Source organism: Chiloscyllium punctatum, chromosome 6, assembly GCF_047496795.1.
Source record: "Chiloscyllium punctatum isolate Juve2018m chromosome 6, sChiPun1.3, whole genome shotgun sequence".
Taxonomy (NCBI): Eukaryota; Metazoa; Chordata; class Chondrichthyes; order Orectolobiformes; family Hemiscylliidae; genus Chiloscyllium; species Chiloscyllium punctatum.
In genome coordinates, this window is record NC_092744.1 from 19,684,142 (window position 1) to 19,706,593 (window position 22,452).

General features: G+C 40.2%; 1 pseudogene; it reads right to left on the reverse strand.

Moving 5' to 3' along the window:
- Positions 1-7,621: 7,621 nt before the first annotated feature.
- On the reverse strand, positions 7,622-21,668 carry LOC140478593 (extracellular calcium-sensing receptor-like; annotated as a pseudogene).
- Positions 21,669-22,452: the final 784 nt, after the last annotated feature.

Genomic DNA, 22,452 nt, shown 5'->3' on the forward strand with positions numbered 1-22,452 from the left:
AAGGAGCAAGGTAACTAGAGAAAGGGTTGGCCCACTTAAGGACAAAGAAGGAAAGTTATGCGTGGAGTCAGAGAAAATGGGTGAGATTCTTAATGAGTACTTTACATCAGTATTCACTGAGGAGAGGGTCATAATAGATGTTGAGGTTAAGGATACATGTTACTCTAGGTCACATCGGCATAAGGAGGGAGGAAGTATTGAGTATTCTCAAAGGCATTAGGTGGACAAGTCCCCAGGTCCGGATGGGTTTTATCCCAGTTACTGAAGGAAGCAAGACAGGAAATAACTGGGGTCTTAGCAGATATCTTTGCAACATCCTTGAACATGGGTGAGATCCTGGAGGACTGGAGAATTGCTAGTGTTGTCCCTTGTTTAAGAAGGGTAGCAGGGATAATCCAGTGAGCCTGACATCAGTGCTAGGGAAGCTGCTGGAGAAGATAATGAGGGATAGAATCTATTTACATTTTGAAGAAAATGGGCTTATCAGTCACAGGCAACATGGTTTTGTGCAGGGAAGGTCATGTCTTACCAACTTAATAGAATTCTTTGCAGAAGTGACAAAGTTAATTGAGGAGGGGAGGGCTGTAGATGTCATATACATGGACTTCAGTAAGACATTTAATAAGGTTCACTATGGTAGGCTGATGGAGAAAGTAAAGTGGCATGGGTCCTTGGTGTACTAGCTAGATGTATAGATTACTGACTAGGCAGCAGAAAACAGTGAGTAGTCATGGAAGGGAGTTTCTCAAAATGGAGAGTTGTGACCAGTGGTGTCCCATAGGGATCTGTGTTGGGACCACTGTTGATTGTAATATACATATATGATCTGGAGGAAGGTTTAAGTGGTCTGATTAGCAAGTTTGCAGAAGACACTAAGATTGTTGGAGTAACAGATAATGAAGGGGACTGTCAGAGAATGGAGCAGAATATGGATAGGTGAGAGAGTTGGGTGAGAAATTGTAGATGGAGTTCAATCTGGGCAAATGCGAGGTGATGCATTTCGGAAGATCCAATTCAAAACTATATGGTAAATGGAAAAGCTCTGGGGAAAATTGATATACGGAGAGATCTGGTTATTCAGGTCCATTTTTCCCTGAAGGTTGCAATGCAAGTCAATAGATTGTTCAAGAAAGCATATGGAATGCTTTCCTTCATCGGATGGGTATTGAGTACAAGAGTTGGCAGGTCATTTTACAGTTGTATAGGACTTTGGCTTGGCCACATTTTAAATACTGAGTACAGTTCTGGTCACCACATTACCAAAAGAATGTGGATGCTTTGGAGAGGGTGCAGAGGAGGTTCACCAGGATGTTGCCTAACATGGAGGGTGTGAACAAGGAAGAGAGGTTGACTAGATTAGGATTATTTTCATTAGAAAGACAGAGGTTGATGGGGGACCTTTTTGAGGTCTACAAGATCACAAGAGGTATAGTCAGAGTGGATAGCAAGAAGCTTTTTCCCAGAGTGGGAGACTCAATTACTAGGGGTCATGACTTCAAGGTGAGAGGGGAAAAGTTTAAGGGAGATATGCGTGGAAAGTTTTTTTTAATGCAGAGGGTGGTGGGTGCCTGGACCGCATTGCCAACGGAAGTGATAGAGATGGACACGATAACATCATTTAAGATGTATCTGGACAGACACATGAATGGGCCAGCAACAGAGGGATACATATCCTTAGAAATCGACAATAGACAATAGATGCAGGAGTAGGCCATTCTGCCCTTCGAGCCTGCACCACCATTCAATATGATCATGGCTGATCATTCCTAATCAGTATCCTGTTCCAGCCTTATCTCCATACCCCTTGACTCCACTATCTTTAAGAGCTCTATCCAATTCTTTCTTAAATGAATCCAGAGACTGGGCCTCCACTGCCCTCTGGGGCAGAGCATTCCACACAGCCACCACTCTCTGGGTGAAGTAGTTTCTCCTCATCTCTGTCCTAAATGGTCTACCCGGTATTTTTAAGTTGTGTCCTCTGGTTCGGCATTCCCCCATCAACGGAAATATGTTCCCTCCTGCCAGAGTGTCCAGTCCTTTCATAATCCTATACGTTTCAATCAGATACCCTCTCAGTCTTCTAAACTCAAGGGTATACAAGCCCAGTCGCTTCAGTCTTTCCATGTAAGGCAATCCTGCCATTCCAGGAATTGACCTCGTGAACCTACGCTGCACTCCCTCAATAGCCAGAATGTCTTTCCTCAAATTTGGAGACCAGAACTGTACACAGTACTCCAGGTGTGGTCTCACCAGGGCCCTGTACAGCTGCAGAAGCACCTCTTTGCTTCTATACTCAATCCCTCTTGTTATGAAGGCCAGCATGCTATTAGCCTTCTTCACGACCTGCTGTACCTGCATGCTTGCCTTCATTGACTGGTGGACAAGAACACCCAGATCTCTCTGAACAGCCCCTTTACCTAATTTGATACCATTGAGGTAGTAATCTGCCTTCCTGTTCTTGCCACCAAAGTGGATAACCAGACATTTATCCACATTAAACTGCATCTGCCATGCATCTGCCCACTCACCTAACTTGTCCAGGTCACCCTGTAATCCCCTAACATCCTCATCACATTTCACCCTACCACCTAGCTTTGTGTCATCAGCAAATTTGCTAATGTTATTGCTGATACCATCTTCTATATCATTTACATATATTGTAAAAAGCTGCGGTCCCAGCACGGATCCCTGCGGTACCCCACTGGTCACTGCCTGCCATTCCGAAATGGAGCCGTTAATCACTACCCTTTGTTTCCTATTAGCCAACCAATTCTCTATCCAATCTAGTACTTTGCCCCCAATCCCGTGCGCCCTAATTTTACTCACCTAAGTCTTAAAGGGCAAGAGGCCTGTCCTGTGCTTTCGTGGTCTTTGTTCTTTGTCAGTATTATGATTACTTTTAAACATTTTGTTGCTTAATTCACATTTCAACTTTTCTTTTATGTTAGGTGTACTGTAGTAATGTGTACAGTTCCAACTGTTACATCCCACTCTCCCGATTAATCACGTCTTTCCATCTAACTGCTCATTCATTTGCCTCTGGCAGTAATAGAAATTACTGTAATTTGCCATGAAGTTGTTGCAGCTTCAAGACACACACTGTTCATCAAGATGCTCCACCCCACCCCTACAGAGGAATGCCTAAGGGGAATGGTGGCAGAATTGGGAATCTGAAATGCATCAGCATGTTTTGTTTTAACCCAGCGAATTAAGACAGGTTCACAGTTGATCAGAATTCTTTCTTAAGGTACTTTAATATGCAATGAAGCTATTTCATTTCTACTGTTCCAGAGTGGGAAAGACGATATGCAAAATACAGTCACAAAAATATTAATTTAATCCACGAGCAATAGAACAGTTTACAGAAAGCAATTAAGTTCTAGGGATCCAAACATTGTTGATCTTTAGGATAAACATGACATAGACAATCCATATACTTGGTTTGAAAGTTTTTAAACCACATATTAGCTCATATCCTGCATGCATACAGTGAACTTGTGACTATTACTATAAATTCATTACATTGTGAGTGACACTAGGGATTGACTGTGTTCTGGTAGCACAGTAGCTTTATTGTTCATTGTAATACTGTTGTGTCATTCATTACCTTTGCTGCTGTACCAAATTTATGGCTGTTAGCTTATATGAGGTGGAAATACTCATGTATTTGGTGTCAATTTGCATAAACATTATTCCTGATAATCTGACCAATTTGCCAAATTTGTAATATTCTCTCCTTGTTCCTCCATACGCAGTATAAGATTTTCTCAAATGGATTATATTCTGTAGACCATAATCTACTAAAGTGGGGGACAGGATTGGATGACTCCTCTACCATTATGGGAGACTTGTATTCATAGACTGGCATTGAAAGAACACAATAAGTAAAAACTTGCTTGTAATTTAACTTTGCTTGCAAGATAAGCAAAACATCCAATAGCAGCCCTAGATAGTTTTGTAATGGCACCTTCAGCATACATGGTGATGGTGTTGAAGTGTACTGAGCAAGGGAACTGAGCAGTTGAGCAGGTCCTCTACTAGCAGATGTCAATGGTCAGGGACAGCAGCTGAAGCAGTCAAATGAATTTGTGCTGTAATAAATTGTGTCTGGTGAGAAGATGATGGATGAGCAGGGGAAAAATACAGACAAATGATTCCAATCCCAATGTAACCCATAGGTTTTGCTACCTACGTGTACTATCATTAGTCTGTTGTTCATCCTTAATTTTACTTTCTGTTAGTAATGATCTGATGTTGGTGGAGTAGAGAATCTTGTCTCATGATTTTTGATTCTTCAATGTTATAAATCTCATGTTACATTTCTGGTGTGGTCAGCGGAGTTCCTGTAATCAGTTTCAACTCAAAATGGGTAAGGTTGAAAGACATCTGGCCACGATGGAGCATATGATGAAAGAGTTAGAAGGCAATTTTCAGGATGGAGGCTGAATCTGCTGCAGGATCATTGAAAACTCAGAGACTGGTGTAGGGAATCAGACCTACAGGGCAAACAGACATAGATGTTCCCCATGTTTACTCCCTTCGCATTATGGAAGAGGGAAGCAGTACCTCTGGTCAGATATTCTACTTGCCAGTGAATATGAAGATGGATGAATTTGGGAGAAGACTGAAAATAACTAATTATCCTATGATGGAAGACTAGTTTGAGGACATACAGCTGGCCACAACATTCAGAGGGTTCAATCCAAGTGATCAGGTGACTTTGTGATGGAACTTCTGTTGAACAATACTAGGATGTGGTACAAGTCATCAAAATGTCTGCAGTGAGTCTTTGTGGTGCCTGAGAAGGGTTTCTGGAGACAGAAATAGATGCAATTACAGCAGAAGTTTTGTGAATACAAGCAGGCTGAGAGGAATATCTAGTTCCTGTATCCCTTGAAATTGTTCAACCAAGTCATCCTCCTTAATTTTTACTTCTGGTTGACAAGGACTGAATACCAATGGGCCACCTATCAGTCAGGGATGACAAGGTCCAAATGGAGTTCAGGAGGTGTGACAGTGACAAACCTCAACTATCTTTCTTTGAAGCACAGGATCATATCATCCAGTTGATGGGGAAAGTTTGGCAGGAAAGAGGTACCATCAGAGAGATGACTACCAGGATGTAGACTTCAGGCTAAAGAGACAGGTGGAACACCTGGCAACACTCCACATGCAGATCCAGTCCTTGCTCTCTTGTTTCCACAGTAAGTCTCATGGCCAATCCTGCTTAAGATAGTCTCTAAAGAGGTTTCTGAATTGTACCAGGGTTGGGCACTCCAATCTAGAGTGTGCTTTACAGCCATTGCCAACACAGCCATCAGGCACAGAAAACCCATCCAATTTAATGGTCTCACCATTCATTAAACTAGTTTGGCCCAACGTCAAGAACCAGACTGGAGGGAGTTGAGGGTGGGTGAGTAGGGAGTGTGGGGTAAGTGTGGTGGTATTAAGGTGCCCTCAAGAAGAGGCTTAGTCTTATGTAGAATGATTGGTTCTCGCCCCACAGTGAGCATGAAATTTAGGCAAGATTGAAGCACCATGCCTAACTGACACACAAGCAGAGATGCAAACCACTACCAGGTTTTTCCATGTGTATTTGCCTCAAATTCAAAGGATTATTGATGTCTCTTCCTTCACCTGGGTCTCTGCTTCAAAGGAGTTAGATATTCCGTACCATAGTTATACCAGGCTCTCCATATCCATTTTCAGTCACACTTTGTATAGCTGGGGTTTGGGGTATATTATAATTTGATCACTATAACAGTGAAGTAAGAAGTACCCATGGTGTTGACATCAAACAGGTATAACTCATTCTTCCCAACAGCTTCAAGTGTTATTGGCAGTTCATGATCAAGCTGGACACCAAGTGACAGAAAACATGGCTACTTTAATCAGTGACTAGTGTCACAGTCCTGGGATAGCTACTGATATTGAAAAATACTGGTAGAATTGTCAGAGGTGTAATTTGGCAAAGCAGGGAAGTGGCATCATCCCAGCATTGACTCCCTGGTCATCAAGGACATTCTCATATCCATGGATATGTTCAGGTTAATGCAAGCCATTCCCATTCATGAGCAAAAGAATTCAACTGTAGCCAGAATATTAAAGTGTGATTGTTTTGTTTACTTTGGTGTTCCATGTCAGAGTTACAATGAGCTGGAACACAACTTTGAGAGTAAGATCCTACAGGAAAGTCTTGCATGGTACAGGTATATGGCATTGACAAGGGCTGCACCACCTTTTAACATCCATATGGTAATAGACAGTGTTAATGGTTTATCTGCATTATGCATGGCTCATGCGTGTACACAAATCTGCTCTGTGTACCTGCCAGAACTGGTTTATTTTTATATTAGCACCCCAGACTAATGCATGGGCTATTCTCCATACTATCTCTTCTTTAGATAAGAGCTAGTCTTTCCTGTGGTCATCTTTTTGTGTTTACTATGCCTTTTGATGGGGATAGCCAAGTATTATATGAGGCTAAGCTCGACATTCAAGAAGATGTCCAAGATCACTGAGAGAGAAGGGCTGAGAACAAAGACATTGAACAATCACAAGACCAATGGACTGACCTTCTAATTGATGCAGATTACTTCTCCAAATTCAAGGGTTAGCATCAGATACAGGATGTGTAAAACCCTGAATCCCACAGAGTTAGCAAGCAGCTAAACATGAATTGCCACACCTATGTTATTGAATCAATAGCCAGGAAGATCAGCCTCAGAAATGGTTCACAAACGAAGGGGAGTTGTTTGAAGTCAGAAGTCTGGTGGGTGGTGCAAGGCAAGCAGCTCATTCAGCAATGTTATGAAACATGAATTGTATTCTGAACCAGACCAAACCCTCGAAAAATATTTTAAGAGGATAGCATAGATTAGATGATTTCATGAGATTACTTACAGTGTGGAAACAGGCCCTTCGGCCCAACAAGTCAAACTGTTAGTAATTAAACCTTCCAATGTTATAATAAGCCATCAACACACCGCTTGGTAAAAAGAAAACTTCAGACACAGATTCTCACACGCAGTTCTCCAATCCAGGAGGTTAAAAAAAGCATGAAGAGAAAATTCAGAGAGAGTAGCAACCGGAAGCGGCAGAGACAGGCCACTATAAATGCCGGAGGAAACAGCACAGAAGCGCTTCACAGGAGGCTCCCAAGCACTGAGGATGTCACCTAGACAGGGGACGAAACGTTTGCAAGACAAATTCCCAGCTCGGTGAACAGAACCACAACAACGAGCACCCGAGCTACAAATCTTCTCACAAACTTTGAACTATACATATATTCACCTCCTTTTTGTCATTTTAAATATTTCAGTTGGATCATTCTTTATAAGATGGATAAAGGGAGGGAAAATGCAGGCTGGAAAACAGGGTTTCAACAAGAAATAGATAATCCATGATAGTCAAATGGAGCAGACCAGAATGGTTGAATGGCCTCCTCCTGCTCCTAAATTATGCAATTCTATGTTAATGTTCTGGTAAAATTGAGGTGTAAGCCAATTACATGAAACCAGATACCACAATTTAATCATTTTAACTCTGTTGTTGCTTGGATAAAACGAGGAAACTGTTACACAGCTGTAAAGTAGAAGAAAGATGAGGAGTTTCTTTCATTTCAAATGACTTTGCACATCAAATGTTTCTTTGTATTCTTCTCTGGTTGTAGTAGGATAATGTAACATTTAAGAACAAAAATGCAAACAAGTAGACCAAAACTGGATGCCAGAATGGCAAACACTTGTACAGCCACCGGGTATTTGCCAGGAGAACCTAGATAAGCAGGAATGAATGTTATCCAAACTGCACGGAATATAAGCATGCTAAAAGTAATACATTGAGCTTCATTGAAATTATTTGGCAGTCTACGGACTAAAAAGGCAACTGCAAAACAAACACAAGACAAAAATCCAACATAACCAAGAACCAAACAAAAGGCTGTCACAGACCCAACATCACATTCTAAAATAATAATATCTTTAAAATAATTTGCGTTTTTCAGTGGATAGGGTGGTGATGTAATTAGCCAGACCATGCATATTAGACATTGTATAAATGTGAGGATGAAAATGGCCAGGTGTTATTGTACTGGCCCAAACCACTTCATCATGTTATTATTAGGAAGGGTTGTATTAAAGGCCATCATTACAACCAAGGTTTTGCCCAAAACACAGGAAATGCAGAGAACAAAGGTAATACCAAACACGGTGTAGCGTAACATGCAAGACCAGTTTGAAGGTTTTCCAATGAATGTTATTGAGCAGAGAAAGCACAGCACTAAGGCAAAAAGAAGCAGAAAGCTTAATTCTGCATTGTTGGATTTAACAATGGGAGTGTTGAAATTAATACAGAAAATTACGGTTACAGTCACTGTGAAGCCAATTCCAAGTAATGCTAGTGTCACTAAAACAATCCCCATGATCTCCTCAAAGGAGAGAAATTCAGTCATCTTCGGTACGCATTGGCTTCGCTGTTTTTTGGCCAATAATCCCAAGGACATTTTAGGCAGGTTATTGAATCTATTTAAAATAAGCAAAAGTACATGAAATAAAGTTTCTTCTAAAAATTAAAATGATATAAATAAGTTAAAATGTATGATAGTTAAGTACATATGTGGGTTTATGTATTTATATACCTGTAATATTACTGATCTCCCCTTCAGCACACTCTACACAATCAAAACAGCAAATAGGCTGCCCTTTTCTGGCGGCTTTCCTTGTTCCAGCTGTACAACTTTCAGAACAAATTGCCTGTGGCACCTTATGTAAATGAGATTAATAAATGTTTAGAGCTTTGCACGATCTAAAGTTTGGTCTAGAGATGAGAAGCACAGATTAATGTCACAAAAGTCACAAATGTCCTTGAGATCAAAGCTTGATTTAGATTTGTAGTGTCTCCACCAAAAAGGTGGCTGCGAACATCCAGTTAAATGATATACAAATGAACCATGTAAGGGAGCTATCAGGTGACCTATATTGAAAACAAACACAGAAAATGCTGGAAAAACCCAGCAGGTTTGGCAGATTCTATGGAGATAAAAACAATAATTTACATTTCTTCCAATGAAGATTCATATCAACTCAAGTTCTCTCTCCATAGATACTGCTAGATCTGTTGAGCTTCTCCAGTATTTTGTGGGTTTATTTCAGATTTACAATATCCAAAGTATTTTGTTTATGTTTGAGCTATGTTAGGAAGATTTTTCTGTGTATTATATAAGTCATTGGTATTTATTCATTCACAGGATGTGGGTATTATTGGAAATTGATCTTTGCAGAGTTACTGGTGGCAAATGAATAGCTATCTAGGCTATTTCACAGAATAGTGTGGAATAGACTACTGTGGATCTGGAGTCAGGCCACACAGCATCTTTTCTTCCCTACAGAACAGGAGGTAACCAGTTTGATTTGTTATAAGAATTTAAAGGAACTTCATGGCAGATTTTTAAAATTAACTGAATTTAAAATTGCCAACAGCCATATTGCTATTTAAATCCACCATAACATTAGTAGTTCAGGGTACTAGCAAAAGTATTTTAATCTGATTCCTCGTAGTAATTGCTATTGTCTTATTCCATTTGCGCCACCCTCACAGGATAGCCATTGTAAATGTGAGGGTGTACATGAAGATTATTTGGACAAGAAGCTGTATTTTTATTGCCTTCCCTGCCTCATCAATGGCTATTTATTGAGAACTAGTTTATCTGACCTGAAAGGTCAAAACGAAAGATATCAAGACAATACATTTTAAATTACCTTTCTTCGCCATCACTCCAAACAACTGATTCTTCATTAATAGCGAATTCTTCACCTGGAGTTGCAGATCCATCATAATATCCTACTGTTACTACATCAGTGCCACCCCCAGTGCTTTGCCAATGTATAATGTCATACTTTGGAATGGGATCCCCATTTTCATTGAAGTGCATCGTTTCTCCAGTCATAGTGGTGAAATTGACCATTTTCAAGTATTGCAAAAGCTTTAAGAGAAAACAATAAAAAAAGCATGAACTGCAAAAAAGAAACAATTATTTGAACCTTATTTTCTGTCCTACCATGAATATAATTGGAACACAGTAAGATTTTGTTTCAACTGTAATATAGTTTCAATACCTGTTGTGATTGAAAATTGGACAGATTGTCACATGTATTATTCCAGGATGCCTTGTCCACAGTGTTACATCTGAGCATGAGCTATAGCATGTGTTGCTTTGTACACATTATATGTAACTCTCAACTGAGATGTGTCAGTATAGATATTTTTAATGGTTTGCAAACTCTCTTGGCCTGTACATTCAGAAGTTTCTTCTGTTCCATTTGCCTGATTCCCTGCCAAGCTTAGACTACAATTGAATGTTGTTTCCCAAAATTCCTTGAGTAAACTATTTCCTGGGTTTGCAGAAGGGTGTGCTTGAGGATTTGAAATTCCTAATGCTTCAATCAGAAATCTTCGGCTTTCTTTCAAGGGAAGAATTGTAGTGGAAATCCAAGCTTCACTTCCTATCCATTGAATGCCTTTGATGTTTTGTCTTGCAATCTCCTTTAACAAAATTTCCATATCACCTTTAGCAACAAAGGCCACAATAACTTTTGTGTTTGCTTCCTTCACAACATTAATAGTTCTCAGTAACTTTTCTCTAGGGTATGTTCTGCAAAAGGACTCAGAAAAGGCAATGCAAACTCCCAACTGCTGGACAGTTTCTGTGAACACTTGCATCCCAAAGTTTCCATAGGCATTGTCACTCTTGATTGTTCCAATCCAATTCCATCCAAAATGTTTCACTAGTTGTGCCAATGCCCTCGCCTGAAAGTAATCACTACGTATTGTTCTGAAAAATGATGGATGTTCTTTTTTGTTGCTCAAACAACTACAGGTTGAAAAATAACTGACCTGTTGGAAATCAGAATTGTAAAAACAATAATTAGAAAACAAAAAGATAGGCCTCCTGATGAATCAGTTATCAAATCCTTTCGTCTATTGATGATATCTAAGGTATCAAATGAAGGGGGTTGCTGTCTCCACCTTCATTACTGAGTGCTTCTTTCATTGATTTCAGCTGTTATGACAGCCAACATAATGAATCTGGGCAATAAATATTACTCAGTGACCCATGCTGGAAATTGACTGCATTTGAATGTTGATGAGAACAGGTATTAATGAATCTGACATTGTGTCACCATAAAAGACTGAATTAAAGTCACAGCCAAGGTTCAAATGTTGAGAATATTCACTTGAGGGTGTTGACACACACCAATGTTATTACTAGTCCTTCCTACATGGTCTAATCTTTAAAGTTGCTCTGATCTTAAAAGATAGTTGAGAGCTTAAACATTTTTACATTTGAATATAACAACATGCATAGAGGTTAGAACATGGAAAAAAAAAGTGCAAGAATTGACCTTTTAACCCTTGAGCCTCCTCTGCCATTCAATATGATTCTGCTGACCATTCAACTCAGTCTCCTGTTTCCCCTTATCCTTTGATTACTTTAGCCTGAAGAAATATATCTAGCTCTTCCTTGGAAATATTCTCCTTTTTTTTGCCTTCAACTGCTTTCTGTGGCAAAGAATTCCACAGGCTCACCACTCTGTAGGTGGAGAAATCTTTCCTCATCTCAGTCTTAAATGATCTACCCTGTCTCAGCCATGATTTGGAATCTCCAATCATTGGAAACATCCGTCCTGCTTTTGTTTGTCTCGTCCTGTTAGAAATTGATAGGTATCCATGAGATATCCATCATTCTTTGCAACTCCAATGACCATATTAGGAGTCAATCCAGTCTCCCTTCATATGTCAGTCCTACTATCCCAGATATCATTTGCAACACAGTTAACACTCAGACAGTAGGACATTGGAAAGGTAATTAATCTTAATAACAATCAGCTAGGTTATACATTTACTTCATACCTCATCAAATATGGTGCTTGGTGGCATGCGTGTGGTATTGATCTGTCACCATGGGCAGTAAGCATAAGAACCTATGTCATAATTGAGGCAATTCCACAGCATCTCAGACAAAAGTTTTTGGCAGTGAACATATACGAGAAAGATGAAATGTAACCGAGCCATTAACAACAAATGATAAACTGAAAAATATACACTGAGACCCTTCTGAATATCAAATGGACATGAGAACAAAAACAGGCAAACAAAATTTGAAGAAATTATTGTTGAATATTTGAAACTGAGAACAGACAAGAGCTGTTTCAAAACTTTACGATCCAATCTAAAAGAGACCTCTGAACAATACTCCTAGATCAGCAAAACTTAATCTGTCTTTCTTATTCAAAAACACTTCAATTTCAAATACCTGGTCTAGTGCCAATAGTTAATAATAACAAATAATGATTAAAGGATATGTTCATTTCATTATAAGTACCACAACAATAGCAAATCAGTGAATGAAATTGAAATATTAAATTCCATTCTTCTCTTCAATCATTACAGATTTTCACTGTTTACCTGTGGAGATTTTACTGTAAATTTCAAATGAGGTTAAATTTATGTTGATTCAATCAACCTCATTACAGTTTATTAATCAAGGTATAGAAAACGAAAAAGGGAAGTAATGATAGAGTTGTGCATAATAATACACAACAGCTGAAGTATCCTATATAGTTTTGCTCATCATAAAATGACAAGGATGCACATTAGAGGGGTGCAGAAGAAACTCACCAGAATGAGTCTGGAGTGATACATCAATGAAGACAGATTATTGTTTTCCATACACCGGTGTGGGGGGGGGGGGGGGGGTGGTGGTGGTGAAAGTGGGGAGGAGTGGTCAGTGGTGGGGGGGGGGGGCGCGGGTGGAAGTGCCTATTGAGCTGTGCAAAATTCTGAGGAGGATAGCTACTGTCGATAGGGATTTACCAAGTTAAAAATCACACAACAGCAGGTTATAGTCCAACAGGTTTAATTGGAAGCACTAGCTTTCGGAGCACCGCTCCTTCATCAGGTGGTTGTGGACGACACAATTGTAAGGCAAAACTTTACAGTGTGATGTAACTTAGGTTATACATTGAAAAATACCTTGATTGTCTGTTGAGTCTTTCATCTGTTCGAATACCATGATAGTTTCACACGATAGGGACAAACGTTTCCCCTTAGTGGAGGGGTTACAGTTTTAATGTGAGGAGTAGGACAGTTCAAGGGAATTTGACGGTTGTATTTTCTGGTGTTAGGAACTCACTGCCTAAAAGGCTGGTAGAGACAGGACCGCTTGAGACATTTAAGAACTACTTAGATGAACACCTGAAACGCCATACCATACAAGGTTACAAGCCAAGTGTTGGAAATTTTTATTAGAATAGGTGGATTATTGATATTGGAAGCAGACTCGAAGAACCGAAAGATATCTTTCTCTGCTGTTAAACCTTGATGACCCTATGCTTTAGTTTTGGAGATGCAGGTTTTGGACTGTGGTATACGATGTTAAAGATCACGCAACACCAGGTCGTAGTCCAACGGGTTCATTTGGAAGCACTAGCTTTGGGAGCGCTGCTCCTTCGTCAGGTGATTATTTCTATGCTATGGGACTTCTCAATTTTGCGCTGTTATAATACTCGATGTAGTTCACTTACCATGGGGCTTGTGAAGGGGCTTAATAGCCTTAAAACTGCAGCGGACTGTGAGGATCATGAATCAGCAACAATGGCATTTATATTCCTACAGTCATCCTCTGAAACAGCGTCCCTTCGCCCATCTAAAATCTCTAAGGCTGCCTTAATAGGCAAGGACGGCATGCCACACGAATCATAAATCTGGTAACCCAGTTCGGGAGCACGGTAGGGTTCCTGTTTATTTCTTCAATTGCGAACAACATCGCCTGCACAAAGCGAAATTCTCTGAAATCAAACCTACAAAAAAAAACAATGATGGCAGAACGGGAAAGAAATCACATTGGCATTTGACCAATAAGTGATTTAGAGACACGCGATTGTACTGTTAAATGAGTTATACAGTAGTTCTTAATAAACTTATCAATACAGAAACGAGAAAAGTAACAGCAACAGACTGTTGGCGGGCGCACGACCAACTTCCCTTTCAACTCCTCAAATCCATACTTGCATAATGGTCGTCGCAACTGAAGGACATTCTTTTTCGCTACAATTTGAGATATAATTCCAAATGCAAACAGGCTCAATGATGCACCCACCAGACAAAACATCACATCACAGAATTATTTAAGGAAATTTTGTTCACGACAAAATGCAACTAACGTTTTACATTCTAACGCTTCGGGCTGCCTTGCAAATGATAGTTTCCGATATTCTACGTTGGAGTGCAGGCTGAAAATTCCGCCCAAAACAATGTCTCCAGTCTTGAATAAACTGAGTAAGTCGAATTTCTCCCACTGTTTGCAGACTGGCTGATCGCCTGCCCATACAGGTGTGAGCAGAGTGAACAGCGCCCAAAGCAAAACCATCCTTTATCAGGGAGAGTCACCGTGATTGGAAATTCCCAGCAAGTGCCTTTATATACAGTTTCATCTCACCGCTTTTCCATTTCTTTCAGTTCGAATTGATTCCGCGTGAAGGAACTGTCTAGCAACCGCCTCAAAATCCACAAAGGAACTATCACACGGGCAAGTGGTGACATGTCCTCAGCTCCAGAGAAACATTGAGATCACTGAGACCTTGTTCAGAGGAAATTTGTGGTGTACTAAGGTGAACATGGTGTGTGGACTGGTGCTGGGATATGGAGCTATTTGAATGGAATTTTCCAATAGCTGTCTCAGGCAGCATCGACTAATTCCTCTCTGCCTGCAACATTCTGTCATTAATGCGGAAAAGAACAGGGAGAACCTAATAACCCTTTACCTAGGATTTAGCAGTTAACAGATTAAATATTTTCGTGTATTGTAACAGTGACTGCAGGTCAAAAAAAACTTCATTGGCCATGAAGCGCTCTGGAACCTGCTTAGGTCATTAATGTCCTTACAAAACGCACACGCACTAATACATCCAAGGGGTGAATTTGCATTTGCAGATTTGTATTTGCAGATACATTCTATCTTGTTTTTTAAAAAGACACACAATCTGTAGGCATTCAGTCCATGTGACATTTTATAAATTCCTACTTTGGAAATGATACCAGTCAAGGTTGGAACACAGACAGACTCTAATCTCACATCTTAATGCATTGTCTGAGCTGAGATATCTTTTTTTTAACGTATAAAACCTTAAGTTATCTCGGGAATGCAACATGGAAGAAGTTCTGGTATTTACATATCAATGAATCGAAACCTGCAATCCATTCGAAGTGATTAAAGATTTAACAGCCATCTCGGTTTGTTCAATACATCACATCCGTTCCATATATAAACTATGCGACCTATGATCCTGCCCACGAGCTGCCTGTCGAAGGAAAAGCGCTCCGAAAGCTTGTACTTCCAAATAAACCAGTTGGACTATAAACTGGTGTGCGATTTTTTTTAACTTTCTTCAGAACGGTCAGTCCAGTTTTGAAGAACTGGAGTCGAAACGTTAATGCTGTTTTCTCTTTCCGTCGATGCTGCCTGACCTTCTGAATCTCTATAGCAATTTCTGTTTCTGTTTATTTCAGATCTCCAGCATTCGCAATTCTTTATGTTGTTTTATATCAACTGAATTTGACACGTGCATAACAATTATTATGCAATTCAATGGCCCGTCTCATCAATAGCAATTGTACAGAGCTTCAAACGAGGGAACAGCACTCCAGCAACATTATCATGGGAGAATCAACTATAAATTCTGCGTGGTTTTCAGGTGCTGCCACGGACACTACACGATCGTTTTAGAGTTGGGGGGGGGGGGGGGGGGGGAGTGGGAAACGTAAGGCAGTTTAGCCGGGAGCTTTTGTAAGAAGATGGTACAAATATGTTCCTAGATCCGATCTTGCAAATGAAGGGACAATACAGAAACATATTGCGAAAGAAAGTAAAGATGGAATAGTAAAAGCCCAACTCATAATTTTCCGATCCCGGATGACACAGGAGCACTGATACACGACTATAACATTTCACATGTTACATACACTTCTGCTAAAAAAAACAAGTGGGGGGATAAACCGTATAATGTCAGGCCAGTCACCTGAAAGTCGGTGTTGCCGGGAACTCACAGACAATAATTCAAAATTTGGAATAATTCCGGTGAGTAAATGACAGCAAGTATGGGTTAATTAAAAATAATTTTAACGCAGTTATTTGATTACGAAATTCGCATTTTTTTATAAGCTCAACTGGCTTGGATGTTTTTGTTGTAAGATATGAAAAGGACGCTTCGCGAGGTATTTTGTGTGTGCATAACCAATGCTAGCAACAGCAAATGACCTTTTGGACAGCGCTGAGGTAAATATTATGCATCATGTATTTCCGACATTTGATAACATATTACATAACAAAACTGGATTAAGTGGTTGGTGACAGTATACATACAAGATTGTTGGCGGGAGAAAGGAAGTGGGCTGCATCCTTTACTGTGTATATTCATAACTCGCACTTTAGGTCATCAGTTAGATAGTCAAATCATGGGGTGGAGTTGCGTAGAAGTGTGTTTGGCAGTTGGGTGTATATGTGTGTGCAAGCTGGGTTAAATCTGTGTGAGAGTATGATGGGGTATGTGTGAGGAGGTGCGTGTCGGTGTGCATATGAGAGAGAGGGGGTCTGCATGGATGCGTATGTAGATTTGCGTGTGTGCGCATGTGTATCATGCAGTGGGCTCACCTGTGGTGTGACATGAACCCAAGGTCATGGCTGAGGCCGTTCCCATGGGTACTGAGCTTTGCTATCAGCTTCTGTTCAGCCTTTATTGTCCAGTACTTCCTGGGAGCTGAATGACTACACCTTATTCTTCGCAGCCTTCAACACATTATCGATGAAGATGAACACTTCACCAAGACCTTCCCGGAGCCTCCATCTCTCACTTTTAAACAACCACCAAACATTAAACATGTCATGATTCACGGCAAACTGCCCAGACTTCAGGACAACAACACCGTACTACTTTGCCACAGTAGCTGCTATAAGAGGTATCAGAGTATCAACACCTTTAACACCATTACACATGGGGACATCTCCCACCACATATGCGGCGAGAACCCATGTGACTCGGCCAACCTTGTCTATCTCACAAGCTGCAAGTCAGTATGCCCTGAGGCATGGTACATTGGCGAGACCCAACAGATGCTACGACAATGGATGAACTGCACAACAGCAGGAGTGCTTGCTCCTGGTTGGGGAACACTTCAGCGATCCGGGACATTCAGCCACAGACCTTCGGATGAACATCCTCCAAGTCGGACTTTGGGACAAGCAATAGTGGCTGAGCAGAAGCTGATAGCAAAGTTTGGTAACCATGGGAATGACCTCAACTGGGACCTTGGGTTCATGTCACAGTACAGGTGACCCCCCACACACGCACGCGCAAACACACTCCGACATAGTCACACACCCACGAAGATTCTCTCTCATATGCACACCCCCCCCACACACTTACACTGACACATACACCCTCTCACAGACACACTCACAGACACATACCCCATCACACTCATACACACACTGATGCAAGCTTACACACACACACTCTCTCTCTCTCTATCACATGCATTCACACCCACACATGCACACTCAATCTGTCGCTCCTATATGTGCACACATAGAAGCTTCTGGGGTGAATTTGTTTTTGCAGAATTACATTTTATTTTGCTCAAAAACTACATGAATACATGTAAAACTCTGTAAAATTATACAGAGGGTTTGTCAATCTGAGGTGGCATTGGGACAACTATTGTTTAAAAACTTGACCTGTCTTGAGAATGTAATTTAAAAGAAGCTCTGGGATTTACATATCAAAGAACATAACCAGCATATCCCACTATATAAAAAAGAAAGTTTTAATCTAAGATTGTTGTACTGCAACACATCTCCATGACACTGGACTCCTTTGGCTATAAATTCTGTGAACATGATCTTATTCTCCACAACCCCCTGATGAAGGAGCAGCACTCCAAAAGCCAGTGCTTCCAAATAAACCTGTTGGACTATAACCTGGTGTTGTGTGATTTTAAACTTTTTCCACGCCAGTCCAACACCAGAACTTCCGAGAATGGGGTTTTTAAGAGTCATGAGGGTGCAATGGGATGGGCTCCACAGTTAGTCATTGGCCTAGACTGAAAATGGGGCAATACCAGGATAAGTATTCAGGTAAGTATCATACAGCAGGCCCACGTCTCCAACATTGAGATGTGCTTTGGAGATGGTTTTGGAAGGGAGTGCAAAACTATCTATTCTAAGTTTAACATTCCCAGTTAATTATCTGAATGTACGCTGACCAGGATTCATGAAGAGTCCTGATATATGACAACAATACACATTGCAATGACCTCTTACGCTGTTACTGAATCAAAATTCTGCAACAGCTTCAACACAGCACAGAATAGACAGGTGTTTGATGCAAATAGTTCACCACCACCATGAGATTAAGTTAACAATCACATAACACCAGGTTATAGTCCAACAGATTTATCTGGAAGCATTAGCTTCCAAGGCGGTACCTCTTCATCAGGTGGTTGTGGAACAGGACCAGAAGACACAGAATTTATAGCAAAAGGGTCACAGTGTCACAGAGTTATAACAATTTATTAAACAAACTTAGATTAAGTCTTGCATCTTTTAGGATGGGATATGCTGGTTTAGGCTCTCTAATTTGTAAATTTGAAAAGACCTTTGAAGTTATATTCTCAAAGTGGCTTCAGTTTATCTAACAATAGCTGTTTTCTTAGCCCAGACAATGTGTTAAAGGTGTGAACTTAAAGTCTGTTCCAATGTTGAGTCAGTTTTATTTCTAAAGTGGGACTTTCAGATTCCTACATGATTTATGAAATTCTCTAAAACATTTCAAGTGGTAGTGGAAACCGTGTCAACAATAAAATTCATAACTGAATTCCATAAGTACTCAAAGTGGAGAAAACTCTCACAGTTACCAGAACAGAGCATGGAAATGGGCTTCAAAAGACTGATGGGGTGCATTCATCCAAATAGCCTTCCTCTGCATTGTGTTATTGTATGATTAATTGGAAATTTAGTAATATGATTAATGCAATGGTTGAATATATTTTTAAATAATTTCTGATATGTGGGCATTATTGACAAGGTCATCATTATTTCACCATGGCACATTATACTTGAGATGTCGGTGGTAAATCATCCTCCCAAAGTACTGTGCTCCTAATGGTACAGCAACAGATAGCCTGCACTGTCAGACAAACCTCTAAGTTTGTGAAGTAACGTTAAAGGAGCAACAATATATTTTCAAAATACTGAATGATGCATTAGGAAAGCATATGGTTAGAATCTGGAATGCAGTCATTAATAGAGATGGTGGCAAATACATTTATGGTTTCTGAAGGAAATTAGATAAGCACTCTAAGATATGTGTGGTTAGGCGGAAACAGGGAGCTATTTTGCTCTTGTAATGGGCTGATGCAGTTTCGGTAGGCTGAATGTGGAAAACATTCTCTGTTAAGATGGTTTGAAGCTTAGAGGGAAGATTTCACACAGTGGTTTTCACAAAAGAATCTGCTGTCATTATTCTTCTAGATGGTAGAAGTCCTGGGTGTGGAAGGAGGCACCTTTGCAAGTTGCTCCAGAGCACCTTATGAAAGGCACACACTGCTGCTACTCCCCACCATTCAAATTGAAGTTCCAGTTTAATGTGATTTACATTTTGATCAAGTAAGCTGCTTTGGTCCTTAATGTTCTTGAGGTGCTGTTGGAGTTACACTGCACATCACCCTCTGAATTGTATCCCACAGCTGGTGAAAAGCTTTGGGGAAAGCAGGAAGTGAGTCCTTCTATTCAGAATATCCAGTGCGTGAAAGCAAAATATTTCTATGGCTTTTCCAGGCCAAAGGTATCATGCAGGATGTAGGAAGTAGAGAATTTAGCATTAGTAACATAAATTAAGGATAACAGGTGATAATTGAGTTCTGTTTTGTTGAAGATGGTCATTACTTGACACTTGCATGTTAATTTCCAGTTAGCCCTGCCAAGGCTGAAAACAATCCATGGGTTGTCTGCATATGGGTTGGCTCCATCATCTGAATAGTTGAAAATGGAACTGCCATCATTCCATGTCTGACCTTCTGATGAAGAATTTTCAATGTTAAAGTGGTTGAAGATTGTTGGGCTGAAATCAGTGCTCTGAGGAGCTGGTGACAATGTGTTTTGAATTCAAGAACTTTGTGTTAAGTATAACTTTAGCCAATGGACATACTTTGCATGGTTTCAATCTTAAGGATAGTTTAAGGCTGCCCTGTATCAAACTACAACAGGATCTTGACCAGATGGGCCAATGGGTTAAGTGGCAGATGGAGTTTAATTCAGATAAATGCGAGGTGCTGCATTTTGGGAAAGCAAATCTTAGCAGGACATATACACTTAATGATACGGTCCTAGGGAGTGTTGCTGAACAAAGAGACCTTGGGGTGCAGGTTTATAGCTCCTTGAAAGTGGAGTCACAGGTAGATAGGATAGTGAGAAAGGTGTTTGGTATGCTTTCCTTTATTGGCCAGAGTATTGAGTACAGGAGTTGGGAGGTCATGATGTGGCTGTACAGGACATTGGTTAGGCCACTGTTGGAATGTTGCATGCAATTCTGGTCTCCTTCCTGTCGGAAAGCTGTTGTGAAACTTGAAAGGGTTCAGAAAAGGTTTATAAGGATGTTGTCAGGGTTGGAGGATTTGAGCTATATGGAGAGGCTGAACAGGCTGGGGCTGTTTTCCCTGAAACTTCGGAGGCTTATAGAGGTTTACCAAATTATGAGGAGCATGGATAGGATAAATAGGCAAAGTCTTTTCCGTGGGGTGGGGTAGTCCAGAACTAGAGGGCATAGGTTTAGGGTGAGAGGGGAAAGATATAAAAGAAACCTAAGGGGCAACTTTTTCATGCAGAGGGTGGTACGTGTATGGAATAAGCTGCCAGAGGAAGTGGTGGAGGCTGGACAATTGAAATATTTAAGAGGCATTTGGTTGGATATATGAATAGGAAGGGTTTGGAGGGATATGGGCCAGTTGTTAGCAGATGGGACTAGATTGGGTTGGGATACCTGGTCGGCATGGACGGGTTGGACTGAAGGGTCCGTTTCCATGCTGTACATCTCTAATACTCTATGACTCTCAATGCTGCCTTCCTCAATGGGTGGCACTTGTAACTCATTTCTAGAATATGATTTTTTTGGGGTTATCTTTGGAATAAAGTAACAATGAGGGCTTGTGTCAAGTCCAGATAGAACACAATGATACATTAGAATTTGCTAGATCCAAAACTGGAAAGAAGAGCGATGAAAAATTGAAGTGAGTCATTATAAGGTGTTAAGTAGCAGTTGGTTGTATATCAGTTTCGTGCGAACACCATTCGAGAAGTCACCTCTGCTCAACAAAATAAGCATGCCCTTCACAAATCTAGCTGTCAAATTCCACATGATCTGTAATGTTGATGCTATGTTTGGTCAATCTGAAAACAACTGCTGTGGCATGGTTTTCCCATGAACTGTAAACTAGACACTGAACTATATGTGGATGGTATATTACCCATCTGCAGACTCTTCAGCTTTAGCCTCCATTTCAGGAAGTCCCATGCCACTCATTGCTGACTGCATTTCCTTCAACTCTGCTGATAGCATTGTTATTATCCGCTAAACTAGGCCATCTTGATACTACTGAATGATGCAGTAATATAATGGATGATCTATCAGTAGCCTCGATAGCACTTCCTTCCTTTGGTCTCGCAACCATAGACTCATTTATTTGTTGAAAAACAATCAAACTTGCCCTTGAATATATTTGTTGACTCAACTTCTACTGCTGTCTGGGAAAGAGAATTCCAAAGATAACAACCACCTAGGAGAAAAAATTCTTCCTTGTCTCTGCCTAAAATGGGAACCATATTATGTTTGAAATGATGAGTATTATTCTTCTGTCTACCCTAATACAAGAATTGAGTTTAAACTACTCCACAAAAAACTGTATTTATCCATTCACCTAACCTACCTATAGCCCTTTCCAAGTATATTATCAAACATTTTACATTTCAAATACGTTTTCCTGTTGTTCTATCATCAGCAAATACATCAGCAAAAAAATTCTATCCCATTAAACACACTATTAATATATATTAAATAACTGTAGGACCATCACTGCTGCATCTAATAGTTACAATTTTCTAATCTGGAGATGAACTATCTATTATGTCTCCTGTTAGTTAGCCAATCTTATATTCATTTTAATATATCAATCCAACCACAATGCGCTCATATCATGTGCAGTAATCTTTTATATATCCTATGAAATGCTTTTTGAAAACTGACATGCACCATACCAACTTTTCTGCCTTTTTTTATAGCCTGCTTGTTCTATTGTTAAAGACATCGAAGAAATTCATCAAACATTCATAAATGTGGTGTTGGA